Genomic DNA, 12,983 nt, shown 5'->3' with positions numbered 1-12,983 from the left:
AAGATGCAAAGAGTTCCAGTCCACCATCTGATTCAGATAATCCAGAAGATACTCTGCTGTAACTGATGCCTTGCGTGTAAGACAACGGTTCCAGACATTCCTGGCAAGTCTACTAATGACTTGGAGCTGCTGCTTTCCAGACGGTTTATATACCAAACTGCCGAAATATTGTCCATCTTCAGAAGAGTGGAACAAGATTCTTTGTTGCCCCCCAGACTCTGGATCACAAAAGAACCTGCTAGGAGCTCTAAACAGTTGATTTGAAGTGCCTCCTGCACGGGGCTCCCCAGCCTTGATGGCTTGCATCGAACTCGAGGATGAGATCCCACTTCATACCAAAGATGGCTCTGCCATTCCAGGTCTGCATGTGATCTAGTCACCAATGATTCTCTGCCCATGCTTCAGGTGAGAGGCTGATCCTTGGAGCATTGGTGAGGCCTCTCCTGAAATGCATTGCCTTCAGCCATTGGAGCGCCCTGTATTGTAGTAGTCCCAGAAAGATCGCTAAATAGACAATGAGGCAAGCCCAAAAATACTGGCTAGATGTTGAAGACAATCGCTTTTCCTATTTAAAGTTCTGTTCAGCTTTATGCAGAGGAGAAGCATTTTCTTGTGGGGCAGTCTGAGAAACTGATCGATTGTATTGATCTCCAAACCTAAAAAATTTTTTTTTAGTAGGATAAACCCCAGATTTTGAAGGAGCAAGATCGTCAACTGCAACTGTGTTTCTAGTATGACTCTGTCCTGATTCATCAGTAGGATATCATCTAAATGAACAATCTCATTCCCCTCACCCGAAGCCAAGCTACGGCTGGATTCAATACCTTGGTGAAGCACAATTGTGCGGAGGAAAGATTGAAAGAGAGATGTGAATTGTAATATCTGATCTCTCCACATAAATTTTAGCAAACTGCGGTGAGGGGGAAAGATGGGGACAGTGAGGTAAGTGTCTTTCAAATTCAGCCTGACAAGCCAATTGTTTGGGAAAAGGATATCCCACAGGAGGTTATGCTCTCCATTTTGAAATGCCGGTAAACCACCCACCAGTTGAACTTGCATAAATTGATGAGTGGACGACACCCTTTGTCTTTCTTTTCCACTGGGAATATGCTGCTGAGGAAGCCCCTGGGTGACGGATCATGGAAACAATTGCTGCTTTGCGTAACAGATCTTGGATCTCCTGGTTGACGACCTGCATCTCTTCTTGTGAAACACCAGGGGATAGGGATCCTGACCTTGTTGTGGGGTGCCGTAGAACTCCATGTGCAAGGCTACCACAGTTTGTTGCACTCAAGCATCCCTTGTGAGCGACTCCTACGTTTGAATGAACCATTGCAACCTATTGCTTACTCCTAGCGCCTCCAGTGGTGTTGGTAGCTCCTCTGTAGTTTCCTTGGCCCCTGCAGCCACAACTGCTGTCCCAGGTGGGGTTAGAAGACATCATATTTCTTCTGATCCTGCATCTGTAGGGATTGTCTGGTCTGGAGCTTGTGGAGTTGGAGTTGAAGTTGCGGCTAGAGGGACGCCCCTATCTCTTCCAGGCCCACCAAAAACCTTCTGATTAAAGACCTTGTGAATAGACAAATGGGCCTTATCCAAGGAAGAGAAGGTGGTCACAAATTTTGTGAGTTCTTTAATGAAGGAGTCTGTGAAGAGACCTCCTTCTGCCACTGCCCCACCTTTTGTGGTGATCATTTTGCCTAGCTTTGGATCACTCTCTTAGCAGAGTGTCTGCGCTTAGTGGACAATGCACAATTGGTGTTACCCAGGAAACAAAAAGCTCACTGGGGCAATCCAGAGAGGATAGTGGGTCAAATAATTCACCCCCAGCCTCAGGCATATCGAAGATTTACGTGAGTGCCCCCAGGACATCAAGAACCTTATCCTGACTGGATCTCCAGGACAGCTACAAACCCTTTTTAGGGTCTTTAATAAATTTTGTGGCGTACAGGCCACTTTGCCAGCTAAGGAGGGTCATCGGCACTCTGGTCTGAGACTATCCCTGACTTCTTTATATTTAGGGGGCGCTAACGTAAGTGACAACTTTGTTGGTGGGGACTGAGTTTGCAGAGCGGGGATAATAAAGTTAATAAAGCTTATCCGGATCTAGGAGATGCTGTGTGTCACCCACCTGGTTCTTCTCCAGAGTCCTCATCAGGGTTATCAGAGTCTTCCTCAGCATCATCAACTAGCTCCCAGGGGAGTAGGAATCATTGTCATTGGGGGTAATCCCAGGCTAGGCATCAGACTCTTGCATCAATATATCCCCTCAAGAACACAATGCGTAGCCTTTCAAATGTGCCTGTCATTGGGGGTAAAGTCTGGGCCTTCATTTTTCACCTATCCTGACGGGTCCCCTGAGTGTCATTAGGGGTTATGGTCCCCACACCCTCCCCATGAGTGGGTATGAAGTTATGTCAGAGTGTATGCATTATTATTTGATTACTAAGGGGTTGTAAGGCCGCTGAAATCGCTCTCTGTAGCAAGAACTCAATGGCACCAATTCAAGATGAATGGGAAGGAGAGGTTGTTCCTCACGCCTTCAGAATTCAGGATTACCAAAAGACACGGAGATCACGAGCAGAAGAAGCCTAAGGTAGTAGGCAGTAATCTCTCTCTCTCATATATATATATATATATATATATATATATATATATATATATATATATATATACTTATATATATATATGTATGTATAGGGTTCCCCCTTAGGGACCGGTCCCTCAAGTAGGCAGTAGTATATATAGGGTTTCGCTTTGTGGACTGTTATCTCAGATAGGCATTAGGACGCGACCGGCCTCTTGCAGTGACCAATGCTTGTTTTTACAGGAGTCATTTGTAAGTGGACTGTTACATTGGCCAATGCTTTTTTATGCTATTTTCAATGACACCTGTGAATTTTATTACAAGACCAGAAGGCTCCTATTATGCTATCTTTTCTTGCTTTAATTTGAAAAGCAGCCAATTTAAAACCATAAATCCCAGCATTCCAAGCTGGAAAGTTACCTTATGACATAATAAAGATAAACCACCAATCACGTAACAACCACACTATAAACGTCTTGAATGGGAGCAAGAAGTCCTCTCTTTTTGCTGCTCGCAGTCAAGATAAGTACTTCTCCTTATCATTGTTTTACAAATTTTAACGCTGTTTAATGTTATTTAAATACATATTAAGGTTGTTATTGTTTCTACATGTACTGTTGGGATAGCTTCTTACTACAATTCTGCACATCGCTCGTGCCCCTTTTCCAGCGCTTCCATTAGAATGTTCGTTAACGTTCTCTTTTCTCCTTCTCTTCGCCCTCAGCAGCACCTCTGTCACGCAGCTATTGAGCCTTCAGAGGGAGGCACGCTTCAACTGGTTCACGGTCGCTCTCTTGACTCCAACTGTTCCGTGCTGCCTCTCACCTCTTTTCCTCTAGTCTCACCCGAGTGCCACACCTTGGCCCTGCCCATTTTTTCTCCTTTTCTCAAAATTAACCCCTCAGGTTCCGATTATTTCGTTTGCCTTTATCTTAAAGAGACATTATTTTTTTCTGGTGCCTTCATCCTCTTTGAATATTTTAATTATGGAAATTCTTTCTGAGGAAGAAGAGGCTCAGATATTCAAAGATAATATTAATGCTTTTATTAAAGACTCTGTCCAAAAGGCAGTTGTTATCTCAATGTCTGACCTACCTAAGACCTTAGAGATCTCCATGAAAAAATTATTCACCAAAGCGTGGGCCTGATTTTTCATCCCCTCCAAAGACTATCCTTCCACTCAGACAGCTTCTCAGCCGGGCACTTCCAGTAAGTAAAGTTTTTCTCTAAATATTACTCACCTAAGGGACACCAATGATGATACAGATAAGGATGATCCAGACATAGGCCCTCATTCTGACCCTGGCGGTCGGTGATAAAGCGGCGGCCAAGCCGCCAACAGGCCGGCGGTCTAAAATATGCAATTCTGACCCTGGCGGGAACCGCCAACACAGCCCGCCAACTTAACACTCCGCCCGCCACAGCGGTACAAACAAACAGCGCGGCGGTTCCCCCCAACAGCCAGGCGGCAGACAATGTACCGCCCACCCTATTACGACCCACCAATCTGCCACCTTTTCCGGGGCGGGAGCACCGCCGATAAGAACACGGCGGAAACAGACTACGAACGGGAAAACGCTCACCTCTACGCACTCCACGCGAGATTCCGGCAGTATGGAACCAGAGTTGCAGGTCATCCCCGCACTCCTATTCCTGCTCATATACCAGGAGCACGCCCGGCGGCGCGGAAGACATCGGTGAGTACTGCACCTACGACACAGGGGAGGGAAAAGATTACCGGCACACACCCACCCACCCACACCCACTACAACACACACATCAATGCATTCCCACAGATCACTGTCACAACCCACAAACCACCCCCCTCCGAAATAATGCAAAGACCAAAAGAAGAGATCATAAACGGGCAGATATATTGAAATATGTACACCAGTAATCCCAATAAATAAATAAACTATGTACAAAATATATACAGCTACTAAATGTAGTCCAACCACTGTCCGTGGATCACAGGGGTCCTGTGCAAAGGGGCAAGGCCCAGTCCCACGACAAGAACTCCACGGAGAGAACACTGCAGGGGCATCAGAAAGAAAATAGGACAGGCACCTCAGGGGGAAGGGAAGGGGGGGCACCTCAGCCACTTGAGTACACGACGCCAGATCCACGAGGGGACTCCATGACCACTGGCCCATCCTGGGGAGAGCAAAGCCACAGTACAAACAGTCCATACAGTGGGTGGCCTGCCCACTGGGCCATCCTGGGGAGAGCAAAGCCACAGTCCATACAGTCCATACAGTGGGTGGCCTGCCCACTGGGCCATCCTGGGGAGAGCAAAGCCACAGTCCATACAGTCCATACAGTGGGTGGCCTGCCCACTGGGCCATCCTGGGGAGAGCAAAGCCACAGTCCAAACAGTCCATACAGTGGGTGGCCTGCCCACTGGGCCATCCTGGGGAGAGCAAAGCCACAGTCCATACAGTCCATACAGTGGGTGGCCTGCCCACTGGGCCATCCTGGGGAGAGCAAAGCCACAGTCCATACAGTGGGTGGCCTGCCCACTGGGCCATCCTGGGGAGAGCAAAGCCACAGTCCATACAGTCCATACAGTGGGTGGCCTGCCCACTGGGCCATCCTGGGGAGAGCAAAGCCACAGTCCAAACAGTCCATACAGTGGGTGGCCTGCCCACTGGGCCATCCTGGGGAGAGCAAAGCCACAGTCCATACAGTCCATATCAGACCCCACTGCCACTGGAGGAGGCAAGTTGGCCAGAGGACATCCTGCAGCCCTGCCCGAGATAGATCCTGCCCTGCCACGTCTGCCAAAGGGCCAGCGGTTCTTGCCTTGAAGGGCCCAGTTCAGCGGTTCCTGAGACGGCGGGGCCCAGTTCAGCGGTCCTTGCCCTGAAGGGCCCAGTTAAGCGGTTCTTGAGACGGCGGGGCCCAGCGGAGCGGTGCGTGAGACGGCGGGGCCCAGCGGAGCGGTTCTTGAGACGGCGGGGCCCAGCGGAGCGGTGCTTGAGACGGCGGGGCCCAGCGGAGCGGTGCTTGAGACGGCGGGGCCCAGCGGAGCGGTTCTTGAGACGGCGGGGCCCAGTTCAGCGCTCCTTGCCTTGAAGGGCCCAGTTCAGCGGTTCTTGAGACGGCGGGGCCCAGCGGAGCGGTTTTTGAGACGGCGGGGCCCAGCGGAGCGGTGCTTTAGACGGCGGGGCCCAGTTCAGCGGTTCTTGAGACGGCGGGGCCCAGTTCAGCGCTCCTTGCCTTGAAGGGCCCAGTTCAGCGGTTCTTGAGACGGCGGGGCCCAGCGGAGCGGTTCTTGAGACGGCGGGGCCCAGCGGAGCGGTGCTTGAGACGGCGGGGCCCAGTTCAGCGCTCCTTGCCTTGAAGGGCCCAGTTCAGCGGTTCTTGAGACGGCGGGGCCCAGCGGAGCGGTTCTTGAGAAGGCGGGGCCCAGCGGAGCGGTGCTTGAGACGGCGGGGCCCAGTTCAGCGGTTCTTGAGACGGCGGGGCCCAGTTCAGCGCTCCTTGCCTTGAAGGGCCCAGTTCAGCGGTTCTTGAGACGGCGGGGCCCAGCGGAGCGGTTCTTGAGACGGCGGGGCCCAGCGGAGCGGTGCTTGAGACGGCGGGGCCCAGCGGAGCGGTTCTTGAGACGGCGGGGCCCAGTTCAGCGCTCCTTGCCTTGAAGGGCCCAGTTCAGCGGTTCTTGAGACGGCGGGGCCCAGCGGAGCGGTGCTTGAGACGGCGGGGCCCAGTTCAGCGGTTCTTGAGACGGCGGGGCCCAGTTTAGCGCTCCTTGCCTTGAAGGGCCCAGTTCAGCGGTTCTTGAGACGGCGGGGCCCAGCGGAGCGGTTCTTGAGACGGCGGGGCCCAGCGGAGCGGTGCTTGAGACGGCGGGGCCCAGCGGAGCGGTGCTTGAGACGGCGGGGCCCAGCGGAGCGGTTCTTGAGACGGCAGGGCCCAGTTTAGCGCTCCTTGCCTTGAAGGGCCCAGTTCAGCGGTTCTTGAGACGGCGGGGCCCAGCGGAGCGGTTCTTGAGACGGCGGGGCCCAGTTCAGCGGTCCTTGCCTTGAAGGGCCCAGTTCAGCGGTTCTTGAGACGGCGGCCGGTCTATGGCCAACTGCTAATTGCCTGGTGGTGCCCTCCTGGGCAGCGGGGATGGTGCTCCTTCACTGCCCACCTGGGCTGTGGGTGGTGGGGCCCTCCTGGCCAGCTGGGCTGGGTCCTCCCTGGGCAGCGGCTATGGGGGTGGTGGGCTCTCCCGGGGCAGCTGTGCCGGTTCCTCCCGGGGCAGCGGCTATGGGGGTTGTGGGCTCCTCCTGGGCAGCAGGCCTGCTGCCTGACCTCTCCGACTTGCTGCCCTTGCCCTCCTTAGTCGTGGGCCTGTGGCCCTTTCCTCCCTTTGGAGCTGTGGCTGGTGACTGTCTCTGGGTGGTGTCCGGGGGGGATGTAGAAGGCGGGCTCCTGCGGCGCCCCTTCCGCCTTCTGCTCCTCTTCCCAGGGGGTGGGCTGGCTGTCCCCTTGCTGCTGGGCGAAGATCCAGACATGCGGGCTGGCGGGCTCCAATACCCCTGCACCCTTGTCAAGGGGGCTGCAGGGCTGGTGGTGGCTGAGGTGCTCTTCTTACCCCGACGAGAAGGAGGGGGGGGCTCAGGGTCAGGAAAGAAGTTAGTAGTGGCGAGGAAGAGCTTCTTGGGACAATGGAGAGTGGGAGGTACAGTGGGAATGGGAGTGGAGGGAGAGGATGTGGTTGTAGGTGAGTCACGTTTGCTGTCTTTGGGTGCAGGTGCAGGAGGGATAGGCTGTCGTGAGGTGGATGGCTGTTGGGTGGGTGGGTGGCTGCGTTTGTGTGGTGTGGAAGAGGGGGTGACAGACACAGTGGGAGAGGACACAGGGGACGTGTAAATGGCAGTGGGGGTGGTGACTGCACGTGTGCGGACTGGAGTGGAGGGTGTGCTGGTGATGGAAACACTGGCTGATGGTGAGGTGAATGGAGGTGTGAGTGTAGAAGTCACAGGGAGGGAGGAGGGAGACGAGGAGGTGGGGGTCACAGAGGTGGTAGTGACTGTTGGCATGTCTGCATCGGAATGTTGCGTGTGTGAATGTCTGCGTGATCTGTGGTGCTTATGTTTGGATGAGCTTCTCTTGGGTGTTGAGGTGTGTGCAGGCTGGTCTGATCGTGTGGGTGGGACAGGCAGAGGAACAGGAGACTGGGAGGAGGGAGTTAGTAGAGGCAGGCAGGAGACAGGGACAATGGCTGCCGTCAGTGCTGAGGCCAGAGCCTGGAACGATCGCTGATGGGCAGCCTGACCCGAATGAATGCCCTCCAGGTACGCATTGCTGCGATGAACCTCCCTCTCCACCCCCTGGATGGCATTCAAAAGGGTAGTCTGCCCAACAATGAGCGTTCAGAGGAGGTCAATGACCTCCTCACTGAGGGCAGCGGGGGTAACAGGGGCAGGGCCTGAGGTGCCTGGAGCGAAGGAGATGCCCGGCTTCCTGGCAGAGCGGGCACGGGGCGAACGCTGAGGGGCTGCTGGGAGGGCGGAGATGGTGCGCTGGGTGGCGGCTGTACCTGTAATGGCGGGGGGCACGGATGGTGCCACCCCCGCAAGGGAGCCCCCTTCCGAGGACGTGTCCGTGTCGCTGCAGGGTCCAGTCGTCCCCGTCGTGGAGCTCCCCTCGCCCTCCGTCTCACTGGTCCAGTCTGACTCTGTGGCATGGCCCTCCTGGGCCATGTGAGATGCAGCTCCCTCCTGCCCCGATGCCACTTCTCCTCCGCCTGATGATGCTGATGCACACAAGCACAGAAAGACAAACAAAAAGGGGGGGGGAGAGAGAAATAAAGGGATATTGAGTACATGGATCTCCGGTACAGTTAGCGGACATGACAGACACAGATGCCCCCTGCACTAAGTTGCGCACTTGGGGTCCGCTACGCATTTCGTGGAACATGCCCTACACGCCTAGAGTTGACAACTGCACCCATGGATGACACGGCCCAGGGATGGCTGTACTGACAAACTACTGAGGGTGGTGGCTGGGGACACAGGGGCTTACGGGGGTGCCCAGCCTACAGATATCGCCCTGGCCTAGGGGGACCCCCAGCCCTCCTCCCCCAACCAGACACCTCCACTGCGCGACAACAGAGTAGATAATGCTTGTACTCACCCCCTTGTGTCTGCTGTGCTGCCCTCACGCGCCCATCCAATTCAGGGTAGGCCACCGCCAGGATCCGGAACATCAGGGGGCTCAGTTGACGGCAGGCACCCCGCCTACGTTGGGAGGCCATCCCCAGCAGAGACTCGGCGGTCTTCTTGGTCCCGCGGCGGATGTCCTCCCACCTCTTGCGGCAGTGGGTGCCCCGTCGATGGTGGACCCCCAGGGTCCGGACTTCCTTGGCGATGGCACGCCAAATCCCGATCTTCTCATGGGCGCGGACCTATGTGACACGTACAGGGAGGGAGAAATACCACGTTCAAGTTTGTCAGCATTTTCCTTTCCAGTGGCCCAACGCCCCCCATCCCCGCCAGGCCCCCCGCCATGCCCCCCGCCAGGCCCAACATGCCCCCCATCCCCGCCAGGCCCCCCGCCAGGACCCCCGCCAGGCCCAACATGCCCCCCATCCCCGCCAGGCCCCCCGCCAGGCCCAACATGCCCCCCATCCCCGCCAGGCCCCCCGCCAGGCCCCCCGCCAGGACCCCCGCCAGGCCCAACATGCCCCCCATCCCCGCCAGGCCCCCCGCCATGCCCCCCGCCAGGCCCAACATGCCCCCCATCCCCGCAAGGCCCCCCGCCATGCCCCCCGCCAGGCCCAACATGCCCCCCATCCCCGCCAGGCCCCCCGCCAGGCCCAACATGCCCCCCATCCCCGCCAGGCCCCCCGCCAGGCCCAACATGCCCCCCATCCCCGCCAGGCCCCCGCCAGGACCCCCGCCAGGCCCAACATGCCCCCCATCCCCGCCAGGCCCCCCGCCAGGCCCAACATGCCCCCCATCCCCGCCAGGCCCCCCGCCAGGACCCCCGCCAGGCCCAACATGCCCCCCATCCCCGCCAGGCCCCCCGCCATGCCCCCCGCCAGGCCCAACATGCCCCCCATCCCCGCAAGGCCCCCCGCCATGCCCCCCGCCAGGCCCAACATGCCCCCCATCCCCGCCAGGCCCCCCGCCAGGCCCAACATGCCCCCCATCCCCGCCAGGCCCCCCGCCAGGCCCCCAAGCCAGCCAGTGGCCCCAAATCCATATTGAATTAAACTCACTTGTTGGTCTGGAGGACCGTAGAGTAGCGCATACTGGGGGAGGACCCCATCCACAAGTTTCTCCAACTCCTCTCCAGTGAAGGCAGGGGCCCTTTCCCCAGGCGCAGCAGCCATTGTCCCTTCCAGACCGAGGTCACAGCAACACTTGCAGTATAGGTCCTCTCCTGTGAAAGTTCAAGTCGCAAGTGGATAAGTAGATAGAAAATGGCGGTGACGTCCGCGGCGGTGCGTACCGCGGCGGTGCGTCCCGCCACCGCCGGCGCCCTTCGCCATTGGCTCCTGAAACCCATAGGCTTCAATGTTAACCAATGCGGCTTTGCGCCGCGGTCTTCGCCCGCCGCCCGCCGCGGTGTGCCACGCCAGCGCATTGACCTCACATCCCATTGTCACACTTCACAGGTCAGGCAGCCGCCATTTCCAGGGCCCACATGGCTCAATTTCAACTGCGTCACACAGGCCTAGGCCTTGCATAGCCACTCAGACACGCCATTCACTGCATAGAGAATCGTATACTGTGCTAGCTGTGAGTACGTACCTGTGGGTTGCTTGACTGTGTGCTCCATGTTGTCCTTCCTAGGCACCGTCCGCTGGGTTGGGCGAGGAGACGGATGAATCCTCCCGTGTACCGACCGCTGGTGGACCTGTCGACAATGGAAGAACGCCACATTATCCTGACCTACCGTCTTAACCGTGCCACTATCCATGAACTGTGTGCCCAGCTGGAGCCCGACCTGATGTCCCCCATCCGCCAACCCACAGGGATTCCCCCTCTGGTGCAGGTCATGTCATTACTCCATTTCTTGGCAAGTGGGTCATTTCAGACAACCGTGGGAATTGCTTCTGGGATGTCTCAGCCCATGTTTTCGAAGGTGTTATCCAGAGTGTTGTCTGCCCTGATGAAATCCGTGAGGAGCTACATCATTTTCCCTGAGGTGGGCGAATTGGCTACAGTGAAGGGTGATTTCTACGCCCTTGGACATATTCCCAACGTAATTGGTGCCATTGATGGGACCCATGTGGCTTTGGTTCCCCCAAGAGACAGGGAGCAGGTGTACAGGAACAGAAAAAATTACCATTCAACGAACATCCAGGTGGTGTGTTTGGCTGACCAGTAAATCTCGCATGTAAATGCCAAATTCCCAGGGTCAGTGCATGACGCCTACATCCTCAGGAATAGCAGCATCCCTTACGTGATGGAACAGCTACAGAGACACCGTGTATGGCTAGTGGGGGACTCTGGGTACCCCAACCTGTCGTGGCTACTGACCCCAGTAAGGAATCCCCGGACCAGGGCAGAGGAACGGTACAATGAGGCCCATGGGCGTACTAGGAGGGTGATTGAACGCACCTTTGGCCTCCTAAAGGCCAGGTTTAGGTGCCTGCATATGACAGGTGGATCCCTAATGTACTCACCTAAGAAGGTGTGTCACATCATCGTGGCCTGCTGCATGCTTCACAACCTGGCTTTGCGCCGCCAGGTGCCTTTCCTGCAGGAGGATGGTCGAGACGGTGGTGTTGTGGCAGCGGTGGAACCTGAGGAGAGTGACGAGGAGGAAGACGACGGGGCTGAAACAGACAACAGGGACAGAATCATTGAACAGTACTTCCAATAGGACACAGGTAACATTTCAAAGATAATTTAGTAAATGTTAACTACTCTCCAGCATCTCTGCTGCCTGTCTATTTGCCCCAGTGTATGATGACTGAGTTTTGGCTTTTCCCTCCCTATTTCAGATCTGGGGTCCCCACTACGAGTCCTGTGCTTCGTTTCCCCATGGACTACAGCTTTGTGGCAGCTGTTTGTTGACTTCACCATGTACAAGGACATATTTGCACTGTCATGTCAATTACAATCTATTGAAATCACAGCCAGACTCCAGATATTTTGGTGCAAAATAGGTGTTTATTTAAGTGCTCAAAATGGGATGGGTGGTTTCAAGTGGGTGGGGGCTATGGTGAAGGAATGTCCATGGCAGAGTCCAGAGTAACAGTCACACAGGTGCATTGTCCAGAGGCCTGTGGAGAGATGGAGCATGGGCAGTTCAAGGATGGACAGGGTGACAATGTGGGACAGTGGGATGACATCAGGTGGTATCCATTGCTGGCGGGGGTCTTGACATCCTACTCTGTCTTCTTGCGAGATCTCAGGGCCCTCTTGCGGGGTGGTTCTTCTCCTGCAGGAGGTGGGGGTCTGGTGGGCTGCTGCTGTGCGGGGGCCTCCTGTCCACTAGCGCTGGCGGAGGTGGTTGGCTGTTCTTGGTCCAGGCTAGTGGCAGGGGCCCTTGGGTGTTGTTCAGTGTCCGCCCTGTTGTTGACGAGGTCCTGCAGCAGCCCTACCATGGTAACCAGGGTGGTGTTGATGGCTCTGATGTCCTCCCTGTACCCCCGATAGTGTTCCTCCTGCAGTACCTGGATCTCCTGGAACCGGGCCAGTACCGTCGCCATCGTCTCCTGGGAGCGGTTGTATGCTCCCATGATGGTGGTGAGGACCTCGTGGAGAGTGGGTTCCCTGGGCCTCTCCTCCCCCCCCTGTCGCACAGCTGCCCTCCGAGTTCCCCTGTTTCCCTGGGCCTCTGCCCCCTGGCCGGTGTGCCCACTACCACTGCCCCCAGGTCCCTGTTGTTGTTGGGGTGGTGGGTTATCCTGGGTGCCCTGTAGTGGTAGACACACCGCAGATTGACGCGCCCTGGAGACAGAGGCATGGGCCCGCTGGGTGGGAGCTGTGCTGGTGTTCCCAGAGGGGTTTGGGTCTGTAGTGGCCTGGGCCTGTGTGAGGGGAACCGACTGTCCAGAGGTCCCCGATGGTCCGGGCTGGTCATCGGTGTCCAGGTCGACAGAGCTGCTGTCATCGCTGACGGCCTCTTGGGTGGGGGGTGTGGAGAATTCTGGCCCCTCCGCCGCGGTGTGTTGACGGTCGGGTCCTGCAGGGGTATAGAGGTATGGTTATAGTTTCAATGTGTGGCATATGGGTGTATCTGTGGGTTCTCGTGTCCCCAAGTGCTGGCATTCGTGTGTGGGGGCTTTGGTGAGGGTGGCTTGTGGGGGGGATGTGTATATGCATTGGGCATGCTTTGGTGATGGGTGTCCATGCTTAGTGGACGCATGCAGGCCTAGGTTTTGGGATGTGTGGGTTGTGATGGTGAGACATTGGCGGGGAATAGGTGTGCTGGGGGTGGGGGTGAG

This window comes from Pleurodeles waltl, chromosome 8 (genome assembly GCF_031143425.1).
Source record: "Pleurodeles waltl isolate 20211129_DDA chromosome 8, aPleWal1.hap1.20221129, whole genome shotgun sequence".
Classification (NCBI taxonomy): domain Eukaryota; kingdom Metazoa; phylum Chordata; class Amphibia; order Caudata; family Salamandridae; genus Pleurodeles; species Pleurodeles waltl.
This window is presented reverse-complemented; position numbering follows the sequence as displayed.